Below are 18,639 nucleotides of genomic sequence, written 5' to 3'. Positions count from 1 at the left end.
ATTTACCCTCCCAGTCCCAATGGATGAATAGAAAATCACTTCAAAGTGATAGAAATGTTTGTTCATTGAATTTGGACTCGTAACCATCGCGAATAAAAAAGCGCGATAAACTTTGAAAAACTCGCAATGAAATTTATCCAGAATCATTCCTATAGATGAATTGAACCTATCTCTATGCCATTGATATTTTTGATCTACGAATTTGGACTGGTAACCATCGCGATTAAAAAACGCGATAAACTTTGAAAAACTCTCAATGGAATTGATCCAGAATCATTCTTATAGATGAATTGAACCTATCTCTAAGGCATTGAAATTTTTTATCTACGAATTTGGACTGGTAATTATCGTGATTGAAAAAAAATTTCAAGAAGTTTGTTATTGAAAACAAACTGTTCATCGCCAACGACATCCCGTATTCCCAAGCGGTCACCCTTCCAAGTACTAACGGGACTCGACGTAACTTAACTTCTGGGAGCTGACGAGACCAGGTGCGTTCTACGTGATATGGCCGTTGACATTCAAAAATGAAAATTTACCCTCCCAGTCCCAATGGATGAATAGAAAATCACTTCAAAGTGATAGAAATGTTTGTTCATTGAATTTGGACTCGTAACCATCGCGAATAAAAAAGCGCGATAAACTTTGAAAAACTCGCAATGAAATTTATCCAGAATCATTCAAATAGATGAATTGAACCTATCTCTATGCCATTGAAATTTTTTATCTAAGAATTTGGACTGGTAACCATCGTGATTGAAAAAAAATTTCAAGAAGTTTGTTATTGAAAACAAACTGTTCATCGCCAACGACATCCCGTATTCCCAAGCGGTCACCCTTCCAAGTACTAACGGGACTCGACGTAACTTAACTTCTGGGAGCTGACGAGACCAGGTGCGTTCTACGTGATATGGCCGTTGACATTCAAAAATGAAAATTTACCCTCCCAGTCCCAATGGATGAATAGAAAATCACTTCAAAGTGATAGAAATGTTTGTTCATTGAATTTGGACTCGTAACCATCGCGAATAAAAAAGCGCGATAAACTTTGAAAAACTCGCAATGAAATTTATCCAGAATCATTCCTATAGATGAATTGAACCTATCTCTATGCCATTGATATTTTTGATCTACGAATTTGGACTGGTAACCATCGCGATTAAAAAACGCGATAAACTTTGAAAAACTCTCAATGGAATTGATCCAGAATCATTCTTATAGATGAATTGAACCTATCTCTAAGGCATTGAAATTTTTTATCTACGAATTTGGACTGGTTACCATCGTGATTGAAAAAAAATTTCAAGAAGTTTGTTATTGAAAACAAACTGTTCGTCGCCAACGACATCCCGTATTCCCAAGCGGTCACCCTTCCAAGTACTAACGGGACTCGACGTAACTTAACTTCTGGGAGCTGACGAGACCAGGTGCGTTCTACGTGATATGGCCGTTGACATTCAAAAATGAAAATTTACCCTCCCATTCCCAATGGATGAATAGAAAATCACTTCAAAGTGATAGAAATGTTTTTTCATTGAATTTGGACTCGTAACCATCGCGAATAAAAAAGCGCGATAAACTTTGAAAAACTCGCAATGAAATTTATCAAGAATCATTCCTATAGATGAATTGAACCTATCTCTATGCCATTGATATTTTTTATCTACGAATTTGGACTGGTAACCATCGCGATTAAAAAACGCGATAAACTTTGAAAAACTCTCAATGGAATTGATCCAGAATCATTCTTATAGATGAATTGAACCTATCTCTAAGGCATTGAAATTTTTTATCTACGAATTTGGACTGGTAACCATCGTGATTGAAAAAAAATTTCAAGAAGTTTGTTATTGAAAACAAACTGTTCATCGCCAACGACATCCCGTATTCCCAAGCGGTCACCCTTCCAAGTACTAACGGGACTCGACGTAACTTAACTTCTGGGAGCTGACGAGACCAGGTGCGTTCTACGTGATATGGCCGTTGACATTCAAAAATGAAAATTTACCCTCCCAGTCCCAATGGATGAATAGAAAATCACTTCAAAGTGATAGAAATGTTTGTTCATTGAATTTGGACTCGTAACCATCGCGAATAAAAAAGCGCGATAAACTTTGAAAAACTCGCAATGAAATTTATCCAGAATCATTCAAATAGATGAATTGAACCTATCTCTATGCCATTGAAATTTTTTATCTAAGAATTTGGACTGGTAACCATCGTGATTGAAAAAAAATTTCAAGAAGTTTGTTATTGAAAACAAACTGTTCATCGCCAACGACATCCCGTATTCCCAAGCGGTCACCCTTCCAAGTACTAACGGGACTCGACGTAACTTAACTTCTGGGAGCTGACGAGACCAGGTGCGTTCTACGTGATATGGCCGTTGACATTCAAAAATGAAAATTTACCCTCCCAGTCCCAATGGATGAATAGAAAATCACTTCAAAGTGATAGAAATGTTTGTTCATTGAATTTGGACTCGTAACCATCGCGAATAAAAAAGCGCGATAAACTTTGAAAAACTCGCAATGAAATTTATCCAGAATCATTCCTATAGATGAATTGAACCTATCTCTATGCCATTGATATTTTTGATCTACGAATTTGGACTGGTAACCATCGCGATTAAAAAACGCGATAAACTTTGAAAAACTCTCAATGGAATTGATCCAGAATCATTCTTATAGATGAATTGAACCTATCTCTAAGGCATTGAAATTTTTTATCTACGAATTTGGACTGGTAACCATCGCGATTAAAAAACGCGATAAACTTTGAAAAACTCGCAATGAAATTTATCCAGAATCATTCAAATAGATGAATTGAACCTATCTCTATGCCATTGATATTTTTGATCTACGAATTTGGACTGGTAACCATCGCGATTAAAAAACGCGATAAACTTTGAAAAACTCGCAATGAAATTTATCCAGAATCATTCAAATAGATGAATTGAACCTATCTCTATGCCATTGATATTTTTGATCTACGAATTTGGACTGGTAACCATCGCGATTAAAAAACGCGATAAACTTTGAAAAACTCTCAATGGAATTGATCCAGAATCATTCTTATAGATGAATTGAACCTATCTCTAAGGCATTGAAATTTTTTATCTACGAATTTGGACTGGTAATTATCGTGATTGAAAAAAAATTTCAAGAAGTTTGTTATTGAAAACAAACTGTTCATCGCCAACGACATCCCGTATTCCCAAGCGGTCACCCTTCCAAGTACTAACGGGACTCGACGTAACTTAACTTCTGGGAGCTGACGAGACCAGGTGCGTTCTACGTGATATGGCCGTTGACATTCAAAAATGAAAATTTACCCTCCCAGTCCCAATGGATGAATAGAAAATCACTTCAAAGTGATAGAAATGTTTGTTCATTGAATTTGGACTCGTAACCATCGCGAATAAAAAAGCGCGATAAACTTTGAAAAACTCGCAATGAAATTTATCCAGAATCATTCAAATAGATGAATTGAACCTATCTCTATGCCATTGAAATTTTTTATCTAAGAATTTGGACTGGTAACCATCGTGATTGAAAAAAAATTTCAAGAAGTTTGTTATTGAAAACAAACTGTTCATCGCCAACGACATCCCGTATTCCCAAGCGGTCACCCTTCCAAGTACTAACGGGACTCGACGTAACTTAACTTCTGGGAGCTGACGAGACCAGGTGCGTTCTACGTGATATGGCCGTTGACATTCAAAAATGAAAATTTACCCTCCCAGTCCCAATGGATGAATAGAAAATCACTTCAAAGTGATAGAAATGTTTGTTCATTGAATTTGGACTCGTAACCATCGCGAATAAAAAAGCGCGATAAACTTTGAAAAACTCGCAATGAAATTTATCCAGAATCATTCAAATAGATGAATTGAACCTATCTCTATGCCATTGAAATTTTTTATCTAAGAATTTGGACTGGTAACCATCGTGATTGAAAAAAAATTTCAAGAAGTTTGTTATTGAAAACAAACTGTTCATCGCCAACGACATCCCGTATTCCCAAGCGGTCACCCTTCCAAGTACTAACGGAACTCGACGTAACTTAACTTCTGGGAGCTGACGAGACCAGGTGCGTTCTACGTGATATGGCCGTTGACATTCAAAAATGAAAATTTACCCTCCCAGTCCCAATGGATGAATAGAAAATCACTTCAAAGTGATAGAAATGTTTGTTCATTGAATTTGGACTCGTAACCATCGCGAATAAAAAAGCGCGATAAACTTTGAAAAACTCGCAATGAAATTTATCCAGAATCATTCCTATAGATGAATTGAACCTATCTCTATGCCATTGATATTTTTTATCTACGAATTTGGACTGGTAACCATCGCGATTAAAAAACGCGATAAACTTTGAAAAACTCTCAATGGAATTGATCCAGAATCATTCTTATAGATGAATTGAACCTATCTCTAAGGCATTGAAATTTTTTATCTACGAATTTGGACTGGTAACCATCGTGATTGAAAAAAAATTTCAAGAAGTTTGTTATTGAAAACAAACTGTTCATCGCCAACGACATCCCGTATTCCCAAGCGGTCACCCTTCCAAGTACTAACGGGACTCGACGTAACTTAACTTCTGGGAGCTGACGAGACCAGGTGCGTTCTACGTGATATGGCCGTTGACATTCAAAAATGAAAATTTACCCTCCCAGTCCCAATGGATGAATAGAAAATCACTTCAAAGTGATAGAAATGTTTGTTCATTGAATTTGGACTCGTAACCATCGCGAATAAAAAAGCGCGATAAACTTTGAAAAACTCGCAATGAAATTTATCCAGAATCATTCAAATAGATGAATTGAACCTATCTCTATGCCATTGAAATTTTTTATCTAAGAATTTGGACTGGTAACCATCGTGATTGAAAAAAAATTTCAAGAAGTTTGTTATTGAAAACAAACTGTTCATCGCCAACGACATCCCGTATTCCCAAGCGGTCACCCTTCCAAGTACTAACGGGACTCGACGTAACTTAACTTCTGGGAGCTGACGAGACCAGGTGCGTTCTACGTGATATGGCCGTTGACATTCAAAAATGAAAATTTACCCTCCCAGTCCCAATGGATGAATAGAAAATCACTTCAAAGTGATAGAAATGTTTGTTCATTGAATTTGGACTCGTAACCATCGCGAATAAAAAAGCGCGATAAACTTTGAAAAACTCGCAATGAAATTTATCCAGAATCATTCCTATAGATGAATTGAACCTATCTCTATGCCATTGATATTTTTGATCTACGAATTTGGACTGGTAACCATCGCGATTAAAAAACGCGATAAACTTTGAAAAACTCTCAATGGAATTGATCCAGAATCATTCTTATAGATGAATTGAACCTATCTCTAAGGCATTGAAATTTTTTATCTACGAATTTGGACTGGTAACCATCGCGATTAAAAAACGCGATAAACTTTGAAAAACTCGCAATGAAATTTATCCAGAATCATTCCTATAGATGAATTGAACCTATCTCTATGCCATTGATATTTTTGATCTACGAATTTGGACTGGTAACCATCGCGATTAAAAAACGCGATAAACTTTGAAAAACTCGCAATGAAATTTATCCAGAATCATTCAAATAGATGAATTGAACCTATCTCTATGCCATTGATATTTTTGATCTACGAATTTGGACTGGTAACCATCGCGATTAAAAAACGCGATAAACTTTGAAAAACTCTCAATGGAATTGATCCAGAATCATTCTTATAGATGAATTGAACCTATCTCTAAGGCATTGAAATTTTTTATCTACGAATTTGGACTGGTAATTATCGTGATTGAAAAAAAATTTCAAGAAGTTTGTTATTGAAAACAAACTGTTCATCGCCAACGACATCCCGTATTCCCAAGCGGTCACCCTTCCAAGTACTAACGGGACTCGACGTAACTTAACTTCTGGGAGCTGACGAGACCAGGTGCGTTCTACGTGATATGGCCGTTGACATTCAAAAATGAAAATTTACCCTCCCAGTCCCAATGGATGAATAGAAAATCACTTCAAAGTGATAGAAATGTTTGTTCATTGAATTTGGACTCGTAACCATCGCGAATAAAAAAGCGCGATAAACTTTGAAAAACTCGCAATGAAATTTATCCAGAATCATTCCTATAGATGAATTGAACCTATCTCTATGCCATTGATATTTTTGATCTACGAATTTGGACTGGTAACCATCGCGATTAAAAAACGCGATAAACTTTGAAAAACTCGCAATGAAATTTATCCAGAATCATTCAAATAGATGAATTGAACCTATCTCTATGCCATTGATATTTTTGATCTACGAATTTGGACTGGTAACCATCGCGATTAAAAAACGCGATAAACTTTGAAAAACTCTCAATGGAATTGATCCAGAATCATTCTTATAGATGAATTGAACCTATCTCTAAGGCATTGAAATTTTTTATCTACGAATTTGGACTGGTAATTATCGTGATTGAAAAAAAATTTCAAGAAGTTTGTTATTGAAAACAAACTGTTCATCGCCAACGACATCCCGTATTCCCAAGCGGTCACCCTTCCAAGTACTAACGGGACTCGACGTAACTTAACTTCTGGGAGCTGACGAGACCAGGTGCGTTCTACGTGATATGGCCGTTGACATTCAAAAATGAAAATTTACCCTCCCAGTCCCAATGGATGAATAGAAAATCACTTCAAAGTGATAGAAATGTTTGTTCATTGAATTTGGACTCGTAACCATCGCGAATAAAAAAGCGCGATAAACTTTGAAAAACTCGCAATGAAATTTATCCAGAATCATTCAAATAGATGAATTGAACCTATCTCTATGCCATTGAAATTTTTTATCTAAGAATTTGGACTGGTAACCATCGTGATTGAAAAAAAATTTCAAGAAGTTTGTTATTGAAAACAAACTGTTCATCGCCAACGACATCCCGTATTCCCAAGCGGTCACCCTTCCAAGTACTAACGGGACTCGACGTAACTTAACTTCTGGGAGCTGACGAGACCAGGTGCGTTCTACGTGATATGGCCGTTGACATTCAAAAATGAAAATTTACCCTCCCAGTCCCAATGGATGAATAGAAAATCACTTCAAAGTGATAGAAATGTTTGTTCATTGAATTTGGACTCGTAACCATCGCGAATAAAAAAGCGCGATAAACTTTGAAAAACTCGCAATGAAATTTATCCAGAATCATTCCTATAGATGAATTGAACCTATCTCTATGCCATTGATATTTTTGATCTACGAATTTGGACTGGTAACCATCGCGATTAAAAAACGCGATAAACTTTGAAAAACTCTCAATGGAATTGATCCAGAATCATTCTTATAGATGAATTGAACCTATCTCTAAGGCATTGAAATTTTTTATCTACGAATTTGGACTGGTTACCATCGTGATTGAAAAAAAATTTCAAGAAGTTTGTTATTGAAAACAAACTGTTCGTCGCCAACGACATCCCGTATTCCCAAGCGGTCACCCTTCCAAGTACTAACGGGACTCGACGTAACTTAACTTCTGGGAGCTGACGAGACCAGGTGCGTTCTACGTGATATGGCCGTTGACATTCAAAAATGAAAATTTACCCTCCCATTCCCAATGGATGAATAGAAAATCACTTCAAAGTGATAGAAATGTTTTTTCATTGAATTTGGACTCGTAACCATCGCGAATAAAAAAGCGCGATAAACTTTGAAAAACTCGCAATGAAATTTATCAAGAATCATTCCTATAGATGAATTGAACCTATCTCTATGCCATTGATATTTTTTATCTACGAATTTGGACTGGTAACCATCGCGATTAAAAAACGCGATAAACTTTGAAAAACTCTCAATGGAATTGATCCAGAATCATTCTTATAGATGAATTGAACCTATCTCTAAGGCATTGAAATTTTTTATCTACGAATTTGGACTGGTAACCATCGTGATTGAAAAAAAATTTCAAGAAGTTTGTTATTGAAAACAAACTGTTCATCGCCAACGACATCCCGTATTCCCAAGCGGTCACCCTTCCAAGTACTAACGGGACTCGACGTAACTTAACTTCTGGGAGCTGACGAGACCAGGTGCGTTCTACGTGATATGGCCGTTGACATTCAAAAATGAAAATTTACCCTCCCAGTCCCAATGGATGAATAGAAAATCACTTCAAAGTGATAGAAATGTTTGTTCATTGAATTTGGACTCGTAACCATCGCGAATAAAAAAGCGCGATAAACTTTGAAAAACTCGCAATGAAATTTATCCAGAATCATTCAAATAGATGAATTGAACCTATCTCTATGCCATTGAAATTTTTTATCTAAGAATTTGGACTGGTAACCATCGTGATTGAAAAAAAATTTCAAGAAGTTTGTTATTGAAAACAAACTGTTCATCGCCAACGACATCCCGTATTCCCAAGCGGTCACCCTTCCAAGTACTAACGGGACTCGACGTAACTTAACTTCTGGGAGCTGACGAGACCAGGTGCGTTCTACGTGATATGGCCGTTGACATTCAAAAATGAAAATTTACCCTCCCAGTCCCAATGGATGAATAGAAAATCACTTCAAAGTGATAGAAATGTTTGTTCATTGAATTTGGACTCGTAACCATCGCGAATAAAAAAGCGCGATAAACTTTGAAAAACTCGCAATGAAATTTATCCAGAATCATTCCTATAGATGAATTGAACCTATCTCTATGCCATTGATATTTTTGATCTACGAATTTGGACTGGTAACCATCGCGATTAAAAAACGCGATAAACTTTGAAAAACTCTCAATGGAATTGATCCAGAATCATTCTTATAGATGAATTGAACCTATCTCTAAGGCATTGAAATTTTTTATCTACGAATTTGGACTGGTAACCATCGCGATTAAAAAACGCGATAAACTTTGAAAAACTCGCAATGAAATTTATCCAGAATCATTCAAATAGATGAATTGAACCTATCTCTATGCCATTGATATTTTTGATCTACGAATTTGGACTGGTAACCATCGCGATTAAAAAACGCGATAAACTTTGAAAAACTCGCAATGAAATTTATCCAGAATCATTCAAATAGATGAATTGAACCTATCTCTATGCCATTGATATTTTTGATCTACGAATTTGGACTGGTAACCATCGCGATTAAAAAACGCGATAAACTTTGAAAAACTCTCAATGGAATTGATCCAGAATCATTCTTATAGATGAATTGAACCTATCTCTAAGGCATTGAAATTTTTTATCTACGAATTTGGACTGGTAATTATCGTGATTGAAAAAAAATTTCAAGAAGTTTGTTATTGAAAACAAACTGTTCATCGCCAACGACATCCCGTATTCCCAAGCGGTCACCCTTCCAAGTACTAACGGGACTCGACGTAACTTAACTTCTGGGAGCTGACGAGACCAGGTGCGTTCTACGTGATATGGCCGTTGACATTCAAAAATGAAAATTTACCCTCCCAGTCCCAATGGATGAATAGAAAATCACTTCAAAGTGATAGAAATGTTTGTTCATTGAATTTGGACTCGTAACCATCGCGAATAAAAAAGCGCGATAAACTTTGAAAAACTCGCAATGAAATTTATCCAGAATCATTCAAATAGATGAATTGAACCTATCTCTATGCCATTGAAATTTTTTATCTAAGAATTTGGACTGGTAACCATCGTGATTGAAAAAAAATTTCAAGAAGTTTGTTATTGAAAACAAACTGTTCATCGCCAACGACATCCCGTATTCCCAAGCGGTCACCCTTCCAAGTACTAACGGGACTCGACGTAACTTAACTTCTGGGAGCTGACGAGACCAGGTGCGTTCTACGTGATATGGCCGTTGACATTCAAAAATGAAAATTTACCCTCCCAGTCCCAATGGATGAATAGAAAATCACTTCAAAGTGATAGAAATGTTTGTTCATTGAATTTGGACTCGTAACCATCGCGAATAAAAAAGCGCGATAAACTTTGAAAAACTCGCAATGAAATTTATCCAGAATCATTCAAATAGATGAATTGAACCTATCTCTATGCCATTGAAATTTTTTATCTAAGAATTTGGACTGGTAACCATCGTGATTGAAAAAAAATTTCAAGAAGTTTGTTATTGAAAACAAACTGTTCATCGCCAACGACATCCCGTATTCCCAAGCGGTCACCCTTCCAAGTACTAACGGAACTCGACGTAACTTAACTTCTGGGAGCTGACGAGACCAGGTGCGTTCTACGTGATATGGCCGTTGACATTCAAAAATGAAAATTTACCCTCCCAGTCCCAATGGATGAATAGAAAATCACTTCAAAGTGATAGAAATGTTTGTTCATTGAATTTGGACTCGTAACCATCGCGAATAAAAAAGCGCGATAAACTTTGAAAAACTCGCAATGAAATTTATCCAGAATCATTCCTATAGATGAATTGAACCTATCTCTATGCCATTGATATTTTTTATCTACGAATTTGGACTGGTAACCATCGCGATTAAAAAACGCGATAAACTTTGAAAAACTCTCAATGGAATTGATCCAGAATCATTCTTATAGATGAATTGAACCTATCTCTAAGGCATTGAAATTTTTTATCTACGAATTTGGACTGGTAACCATCGTGATTGAAAAAAAATTTCAAGAAGTTTGTTATTGAAAACAAACTGTTCATCGCCAACGACATCCCGTATTCCCAAGCGGTCACCCTTCCAAGTACTAACGGGACTCGACGTAACTTAACTTCTGGGAGCTGACGAGACCAGGTGCGTTCTACGTGATATGGCCGTTGACATTCAAAAATGAAAATTTACCCTCCCAGTCCCAATGGATGAATAGAAAATCACTTCAAAGTGATAGAAATGTTTGTTCATTGAATTTGGACTCGTAACCATCGCGAATAAAAAAGCGCGATAAACTTTGAAAAACTCGCAATGAAATTTATCCAGAATCATTCAAATAGATGAATTGAACCTATCTCTATGCCATTGAAATTTTTTATCTAAGAATTTGGACTGGTAACCATCGTGATTGAAAAAAAATTTCAAGAAGTTTGTTATTGAAAACAAACTGTTCATCGCCAACGACATCCCGTATTCCCAAGCGGTCACCCTTCCAAGTACTAACGGGACTCGACGTAACTTAACTTCTGGGAGCTGACGAGACCAGGTGCGTTCTACGTGATATGGCCGTTGACATTCAAAAATGAAAATTTACCCTCCCAGTCCCAATGGATGAATAGAAAATCACTTCAAAGTGATAGAAATGTTTGTTCATTGAATTTGGACTCGTAACCATCGCGAATAAAAAAGCGCGATAAACTTTGAAAAACTCGCAATGAAATTTATCCAGAATCATTCCTATAGATGAATTGAACCTATCTCTATGCCATTGATATTTTTGATCTACGAATTTGGACTGGTAACCATCGCGATTAAAAAACGCGATAAACTTTGAAAAACTCTCAATGGAATTGATCCAGAATCATTCTTATAGATGAATTGAACCTATCTCTAAGGCATTGAAATTTTTTATCTACGAATTTGGACTGGTAACCATCGCGATTAAAAAACGCGATAAACTTTGAAAAACTCGCAATGAAATTTATCCAGAATCATTCAAATAGATGAATTGAACCTATCTCTATGCCATTGATATTTTTGATCTACGAATTTGGACTGGTAACCATCGCGATTAAAAAACGCGATAAACTTTGAAAAACTCGCAATGAAATTTATCCAGAATCATTCAAATAGATGAATTGAACCTATCTCTATGCCATTGATATTTTTGATCTACGAATTTGGACTGGTAACCATCGCGATTAAAAAACGCGATAAACTTTGAAAAACTCTCAATGGAATTGATCCAGAATCATTCTTATAGATGAATTGAACCTATCTCTAAGGCATTGAAATTTTTTATCTACGAATTTGGACTGGTAATTATCGTGATTGAAAAAAAATTTCAAGAAGTTTGTTATTGAAAACAAACTGTTCATCGCCAACGACATCCCGTATTCCCAAGCGGTCACCCTTCCAAGTACTAACGGGACTCGACGTAACTTAACTTCTGGGAGCTGACGAGACCAGGTGCGTTCTACGTGATATGGCCGTTGACATTCAAAAATGAAAATTTACCCTCCCAGTCCCAATGGATGAATAGAAAATCACTTCAAAGTGATAGAAATGTTTGTTCATTGAATTTGGACTCGTAACCATCGCGAATAAAAAAGCGCGATAAACTTTGAAAAACTCGCAATGAAATTTATCCAGAATCATTCAAATAGATGAATTGAACCTATCTCTATGCCATTGAAATTTTTTATCTAAGAATTTGGACTGGTAACCATCGTGATTGAAAAAAAATTTCAAGAAGTTTGTTATTGAAAACAAACTGTTCATCGCCAACGACATCCCGTATTCCCAAGCGGTCACCCTTCCAAGTACTAACGGGACTCGACGTAACTTAACTTCTGGGAGCTGACGAGACCAGGTGCGTTCTACGTGATATGGCCGTTGACATTCAAAAATGAAAATTTACCCTCCCAGTCCCAATGGATGAATAGAAAATCACTTCAAAGTGATAGAAATGTTTGTTCATTGAATTTGGACTCGTAACCATCGCGAATAAAAAAGCGCGATAAACTTTGAAAAACTCGCAATGAAATTTATCCAGAATCATTCAAATAGATGAATTGAACCTATCTCTATGCCATTGAAATTTTTTATCTAAGAATTTGGACTGGTAACCATCGTGATTGAAAAAAAATTTCAAGAAGTTTGTTATTGAAAACAAACTGTTCATCGCCAACGACATCCCGTATTCCCAAGCGGTCACCCTTCCAAGTACTAACGGGACTCGACGTAACTTAACTTCTGGGAGCTGACGAGACCAGGTGCGTTCTACGTGATATGGCCGTTGACATTCAAAAATGAAAATTTACCCTCCCAGTCCCAATGGATGAATAGAAAATCACTTCAAAGTGATAGAAATGTTTGTTCATTGAATTTGGACTCGTAACCATCGCGAATAAAAAAGCGCGATAAACTTTGAAAAACTCGCAATGAAATTTATCCAGAATCATTCCTATAGATGAATTGAACCTATCTCTATGCCATTGATATTTTTGATCTACGAATTTGGACTGGTAACCATCGCGATTAAAAAACGCGATAAACTTTGAAAAACTCTCAATGGAATTGATCCAGAATCATTCTTATAGATGAATTGAACCTATCTCTAAGGCATTGAAATTTTTTATCTACGAATTTGGACTGGTAACCATCGCGATTAAAAAACGCGATAAACTTTGAAAAACTCGCAATGAAATTTATCCAGAATCATTCAAATAGATGAATTGAACCTATCTCTATGCCATTGATATTTTTGATCTACGAATTTGGACTGGTAACCATCGCGATTAAAAAACGCGATAAACTTTGAAAAACTCGCAATGAAATTTATCCAGAATCATTCAAATAGATGAATTGAACCTATCTCTATGCCATTGATATTTTTGATCTACGAATTTGGACTGGTAACCATCGCGATTAAAAAACGCGATAAACTTTGAAAAACTCTCAATGGAATTGATCCAGAATCATTCTTATAGATGAATTGAACCTATCTCTAAGGCATTGAAATTTTTTATCTACGAATTTGGACTGGTAATTATCGTGATTGAAAAAAAATTTCAAGAAGTTTGTTATTGAAAACAAACTGTTCATCGCCAACGACATCCCGTATTCCCAAGCGGTCACCCTTCCAAGTACTAACGGGACTCGACGTAACTTAACTTCTGGGAGCTGACGAGACCAGGTGCGTTCTACGTGATATGGCCGTTGACATTCAAAAATGAAAATTTACCCTCCCAGTCCCAATGGATGAATAGAAAATCACTTCAAAGTGATAGAAATGTTTGTTCATTGAATTTGGACTCGTAACCATCGCGAATAAAAAAGCGCGATAAACTTTGAAAAACTCGCAATGAAATTTATCCAGAATCATTCAAATAGATGAATTGAACCTATCTCTATGCCATTGATATTTTTGATCTACGAATTTGGACTGGTAACCATCGCGATTAAAAAACGCGATAAACTTTGAAAAACTCGCAATGAAATTTATCCAGAATCATTCAAATAGATGAATTGAACCTATCTCTATGCCATTGATATTTTTGATCTACGAATTTGGACTGGTAACCATCGCGATTAAAAAACGCGATAAACTTTGAAAAACTCTCAATGGAATTGATCCAGAATCATTCTTATAGATGAATTGAACCTATCTCTAAGGCATTGAAATTTTTTATCTACGAATTTGGACTGGTAATTATCGTGATTGAAAAAAAATTTCAAGAAGTTTGTTATTGAAAACAAACTGTTCATCGCCAACGACATCCCGTATTCCCAAGCGGTCACCCTTCCAAGTACTAACGGGACTCGACGTAACTTAACTTCTGGGAGCTGACGAGACCAGGTGCGTTCTACGTGATATGGCCGTTGACATTCAAAAATGAAAATTTACCCTCCCAGTCCCAATGGATGAATAGAAAATCACTTCAAAGTGATAGAAATGTTTGTTCATTGAATTTGGACTCGTAACCATCGCGAATAAAAAAGCGCGATAAACTTTGAAAAACTCGCAATGAAATTTATCCAGAATCATTCAAATAGATGAATTGAACCTATCTCTATGCCATTGAAATTTTTTATCTAAGAATTTGGACTGGTAACCATCGTGATTGAAAAAAAATTTCAAGAAGTTTGTTATTGAAAACAAACTGTTCATCGCCAACGACATCCCGTATTCCCAAGCGGTCACCCTTCCAAGTACTAACGGGACTCGACGTAACTTAACTTCTGGGAGCTGACGAGACCAGGTGCGTTCTACGTGATATGGCCGTTGACATTCAAAAATGAAAATTTACCCTCCCAGTCCCAATGGATGAATAGAAAATCACTTCAAAGTGATAGAAATGTTTGTTCATTGAATTTGGACTCGTAACCATCGCGAATAAAAAAGCGCGATAAACTTTGAAAAACTCGCAATGAAATTTATCCAGAATCATTCCTATAGATGAATTGAACCTATCTCTATGCCATTGATATTTTTGATCTACGAATTTGGACTGGTAACCATCGCGATTAAAAAACGCGATAAACTTTGAAAAACTCTCAATGGAATTGATCCAGAATCATTCTTATAGATGAATTGAACCTATCTCTAAGGCATTGAAATTTTTTATCTACGAATTTGGACTGGTTACCATCGTGATTGAAAAAAAATTTCAAGAAGTTTGTTATTGAAAACAAACTGTTCGTCGCCAACGACATCCCGTATTCCCAAGCGGTCACCCTTCCAAGTACTAACGGGACTCGACGTAACTTAACTTCTGGGAGCTGACGAGACCAGGTGCGTTCTACGTGATATGGCCGTTGACATTCAATAATGAAAATTTACCCTCCCATTCCCAATGGATGAATAGAAAATCACTTCAAAGTGATAGAAATGTTTTTTCATTGAATTTGGACTCGTAACCATCGCGAATAAAAAAGCGCGATAAACTTTGAAAAACTCGCAATGAAATTTATCAAGAATCATTCCTATAGATGAATTGAACCTATCTCTATGCCATTGATATTTTTTATCTACGAATTTGGACTGGTAACCATCGCGATTAAAAAACGCGATAAACTTTGAAAAACTCTCAATGGAATTGATCCAGAATCATTCTTATAGATGAATTGAACCTATCTCTAAGGCATTGAAATTTTTTATCTACGAATTTGGACTGGTAACCATCGTGATTGAAAAAAAATTTCAAGAAGTTTGTTATTGAAAACAAACTGTTCATCGCCAACGACATCCCGTATTCCCAAGCGGTCACCCTTCCAAGTACTAACGGGACTCGACGTAACTTAACTTCTGGGAGCTGACGAGACCAGGTGCGTTCTACGTGATATGGCCGTTGACATTCAAAAATGAAAATTTACCCTCCCAGTCCCAATGGATGAATAGAAAATCACTTCAAAGTGATAGAAATGTTTGTTCATTGAATTTGGACTCGTAACCATCGCGAATAAAAAAGCGCGATAAACTTTGAAAAACTCGCAATGAAATTTATCCAGAATCATTCAAATAGATGAATTGAACCTATCTCTATGCCATTGAAATTTTTTATCTAAGAATTTGGACTGGTAACCATCGTGATTGAAAAAAAATTTCAAGAAGTTTGTTATTGAAAACAAACTGTTCATCGCCAACGACATCCCGTATTCCCAAGCGGTCACCCTTCCAAGTACTAACGGGACTCGACGTAACTTAACTTCTGGGAGCTGACGAGACCAGGTGCGTTCTACGTGATATGGCCGTTGACATTCAAAAATGAAAATTTACCCTCCCAGTCCCAATGGATGAATAGAAAATCACTTCAAAGTGATAGAAATGTTTGTTCATTGAATTTGGACTCGTAACCATCGCGAATAAAAAAGCGCGATAAACTTTGAAAAACTCGCAATGAAATTTATCCAGAATCATTCAAATAGATGAATTGAACCTATCTCTATGCCATTGAAATTTTTTATCTAAGAATTTGGACTGGTAACCATCGTGATTGAAAAAAAATTTCAAGAAGTTTGTTATTGAAAACAAACTGTTCATCGCCAACGACATCCCGTATTCCCAAGCGGTCACCCTTCCAAGTACTAACGGGACTCGACGTAACTTAACTTCTGGGAGCTGACGAGACCACGTGCGTTCTACGTGATATGGCCGTTGACATTCAAAAATGAAAATTTACCCTCCCAGTCCCAATGGATGAATAGAAAATCACTTCAAAGTGATAGAAATGTTTGTTCATTGAATTTGGACTCGTAACCATCGCGAATAAAAAAGCGCGATAAACTTTGAAAAACTCGCAATGAAATTTATCCAGAATCATTCCTATAGATGAATTGAACCTATCTCTATGCCATTGATATTTTTGATCTACGAATTTGGACTGGTAACCATCGCGATTAAAAAACGCGATAAACTTTGAAAAACTCTCAATGGAATTGATCCAGAATCATTCTTATAGATGAATTGAACCTATCTCTAAGGCATTGAAATTTTTTATCTACGAATTTGGACTGGTAACCATCGCGATTAAAAAACGCGATAAACTTTGAAAAACTCGCAATGAAATTTATCCAGAATCATTCAAATAGATGAATTGAACCTATCTCTATGCCATTGATATTTTTGATCTACGAATTTGGACTGGTAACCATCGCGATTAAAAAACGCGATAAACTTTGAAAAACTCGCAATGAAATTTATCCAGAATCATTCAAATAGATGAATTGAACCTATCTCTATGCCATTGATATTTTTGATCTACGAATTTGGACTGGTAACCATCGCGATTAAAAAACGCGATAAACTTTGAAAAACTCGCAATGAAATTTATCCAGAATCATTCAAATAGATGAATTGAACCTATCTCTATGCCATTGATATTTTTGATCTACGAATTTGGACTGGTAACCATCGCGATTAAAAAACGCGATAAACTTTGAAAAACTCTCAATGGAATTGATCCAGAATCATTCTTATAGATGAATTGAACCTATCTCTAAGGCATTGAAATTTTTTATCTACGAATTTGGACTGGTAATTATCGTGATTGAAAAAAAATTTCAAGAAGTTTGTTATTGAAAACAAACTGTTCATCGCCAACGACATCCCGTATTCCCAAGCGGTCACCCTTCCAAGTACTAACGGGACTCGACGTAACTTAACTTCTGGGAGCTGACGAGACCAGGTGCGTTCTACGTGATATGGCCGTTGACATTCAAAAATGAAAATTTACCCTCCCAGTCCCAATGGATGAATAGAAAATCACTTCAAAGTGATAGAAATGTTTGTTCATTGAATTTGGACTCGTAACCATCGCGAATAAAAAAGCGCGATAAACTTTGAAAAACTCGCAATGAAATTTATCCAGAATCATTCAAATAGATGAATTGAACCTATCTCTATGCCATTGATATTTTTGATCTACGAATTTGGACTGGTAACCATCGCGATTAAAAAACGCGATAAACTTTGAAAAACTCGCAATGAAATTTATCCAGAATCATTCAAATAGATGAATTGAACCTATCTCTATGCCATTGATATTTTTGATCTACGAATTTGGACTGGTAACCATCGCGATTAAAAAACGCGATAAACTTTGAAAAACTCTCAATGGAATTGATCCAGAATCATTCTTATAGATGAATTGAACCTATCTCTAAGGCATTGAAATTTTTTATCTACGAATTTGGACTGGTAATTATCGTGATTGAAAAAAAATTTCAAGAAGTTTGTTATTGAAAACAAACTGTTCATCGCCAACGACATCCCGTATTCCCAAGCGGTCACCCTTCCAAGTACTAACGGGACTCGACGTAACTTAACTTCTGGGAGCTGACGAGACCAGGTGCGTTCTACGTGATATGGCCGTTGACATTCAAAAATGAAAATTTACCCTCCCAGTCCCAATGGATGAATAGAAAATCACTTCAAAGTGATAGAAATGTTTGTTCATTGAATTTGGACTCGTAACCATCGCGAATAAAAAAGCGCGATAAACTTTGAAAAACTCGCAATGAAATTTATCCA

General features: G+C 36.3%; 33 pseudogenes; all 33 read right to left on the bottom strand.

Annotated features, from left to right (window-relative positions):
- Positions 1-400: 400 nt before the first annotated feature.
- LOC124331822 lies at positions 401-519 on the bottom strand (annotated as a pseudogene).
- A 284-nt stretch (positions 520-803) lies between these two features.
- LOC124331821 lies at positions 804-922 on the bottom strand (annotated as a pseudogene).
- Positions 923-1,336: 414 nt separating this feature from the next.
- On the bottom strand, positions 1,337-1,455 carry LOC124331820 (annotated as a pseudogene).
- A 414-nt stretch (positions 1,456-1,869) lies between these two features.
- Positions 1,870-1,988, bottom strand: LOC124331819 (annotated as a pseudogene).
- Positions 1,989-2,272: 284 nt separating this feature from the next.
- Positions 2,273-2,391, bottom strand: LOC124331818 (annotated as a pseudogene).
- An 804-nt stretch (positions 2,392-3,195) lies between these two features.
- LOC124331817 lies at positions 3,196-3,314 on the bottom strand (annotated as a pseudogene).
- A 284-nt stretch (positions 3,315-3,598) lies between these two features.
- LOC124331816 lies at positions 3,599-3,717 on the bottom strand (annotated as a pseudogene).
- A 284-nt stretch (positions 3,718-4,001) lies between these two features.
- LOC124333903 lies at positions 4,002-4,120 on the bottom strand (annotated as a pseudogene).
- A 414-nt stretch (positions 4,121-4,534) lies between these two features.
- Positions 4,535-4,653, bottom strand: LOC124331815 (annotated as a pseudogene).
- A 284-nt stretch (positions 4,654-4,937) lies between these two features.
- Positions 4,938-5,056, bottom strand: LOC124331814 (annotated as a pseudogene).
- An 804-nt stretch (positions 5,057-5,860) lies between these two features.
- LOC124331812 lies at positions 5,861-5,979 on the bottom strand (annotated as a pseudogene).
- Positions 5,980-6,523: 544 nt separating this feature from the next.
- LOC124331810 lies at positions 6,524-6,642 on the bottom strand (annotated as a pseudogene).
- Positions 6,643-6,926: 284 nt separating this feature from the next.
- Positions 6,927-7,045, bottom strand: LOC124331809 (annotated as a pseudogene).
- A 414-nt stretch (positions 7,046-7,459) lies between these two features.
- Positions 7,460-7,578, bottom strand: LOC124331808 (annotated as a pseudogene).
- A 414-nt stretch (positions 7,579-7,992) lies between these two features.
- Positions 7,993-8,111, bottom strand: LOC124331807 (annotated as a pseudogene).
- Positions 8,112-8,395: 284 nt separating this feature from the next.
- On the bottom strand, positions 8,396-8,514 carry LOC124331806 (annotated as a pseudogene).
- Positions 8,515-9,318: 804 nt separating this feature from the next.
- Positions 9,319-9,437, bottom strand: LOC124331805 (annotated as a pseudogene).
- A 284-nt stretch (positions 9,438-9,721) lies between these two features.
- LOC124331804 lies at positions 9,722-9,840 on the bottom strand (annotated as a pseudogene).
- A 284-nt stretch (positions 9,841-10,124) lies between these two features.
- On the bottom strand, positions 10,125-10,243 carry LOC124333902 (annotated as a pseudogene).
- Positions 10,244-10,657: 414 nt separating this feature from the next.
- On the bottom strand, positions 10,658-10,776 carry LOC124331803 (annotated as a pseudogene).
- Positions 10,777-11,060: 284 nt separating this feature from the next.
- On the bottom strand, positions 11,061-11,179 carry LOC124331802 (annotated as a pseudogene).
- Positions 11,180-11,983: 804 nt separating this feature from the next.
- LOC124331801 lies at positions 11,984-12,102 on the bottom strand (annotated as a pseudogene).
- Positions 12,103-12,386: 284 nt separating this feature from the next.
- LOC124331799 lies at positions 12,387-12,505 on the bottom strand (annotated as a pseudogene).
- Positions 12,506-12,789: 284 nt separating this feature from the next.
- On the bottom strand, positions 12,790-12,908 carry LOC124331798 (annotated as a pseudogene).
- An 804-nt stretch (positions 12,909-13,712) lies between these two features.
- On the bottom strand, positions 13,713-13,831 carry LOC124331797 (annotated as a pseudogene).
- Positions 13,832-14,375: 544 nt separating this feature from the next.
- On the bottom strand, positions 14,376-14,494 carry LOC124331796 (annotated as a pseudogene).
- Positions 14,495-14,778: 284 nt separating this feature from the next.
- Positions 14,779-14,897, bottom strand: LOC124331795 (annotated as a pseudogene).
- A 414-nt stretch (positions 14,898-15,311) lies between these two features.
- Positions 15,312-15,430, bottom strand: LOC124331794 (annotated as a pseudogene).
- Positions 15,431-15,844: 414 nt separating this feature from the next.
- On the bottom strand, positions 15,845-15,963 carry LOC124331793 (annotated as a pseudogene).
- A 284-nt stretch (positions 15,964-16,247) lies between these two features.
- Positions 16,248-16,366, bottom strand: LOC124331792 (annotated as a pseudogene).
- Positions 16,367-16,650: 284 nt separating this feature from the next.
- Positions 16,651-16,769, bottom strand: LOC124334922 (annotated as a pseudogene).
- A 934-nt stretch (positions 16,770-17,703) lies between these two features.
- LOC124331791 lies at positions 17,704-17,822 on the bottom strand (annotated as a pseudogene).
- Positions 17,823-18,366: 544 nt separating this feature from the next.
- LOC124331790 lies at positions 18,367-18,485 on the bottom strand (annotated as a pseudogene).
- Positions 18,486-18,639: the final 154 nt, after the last annotated feature.

This window comes from Daphnia pulicaria, chromosome 3, assembly GCF_021234035.1.
Source record: "Daphnia pulicaria isolate SC F1-1A chromosome 3, SC_F0-13Bv2, whole genome shotgun sequence".
In the NCBI taxonomy this organism is placed as follows: Eukaryota; Metazoa; Arthropoda; class Branchiopoda; order Diplostraca; family Daphniidae; genus Daphnia; species Daphnia pulicaria.
Note: the sequence above shows the minus strand (reverse complement) of the source record. Positions and strands in the feature narration are given on the sequence as shown.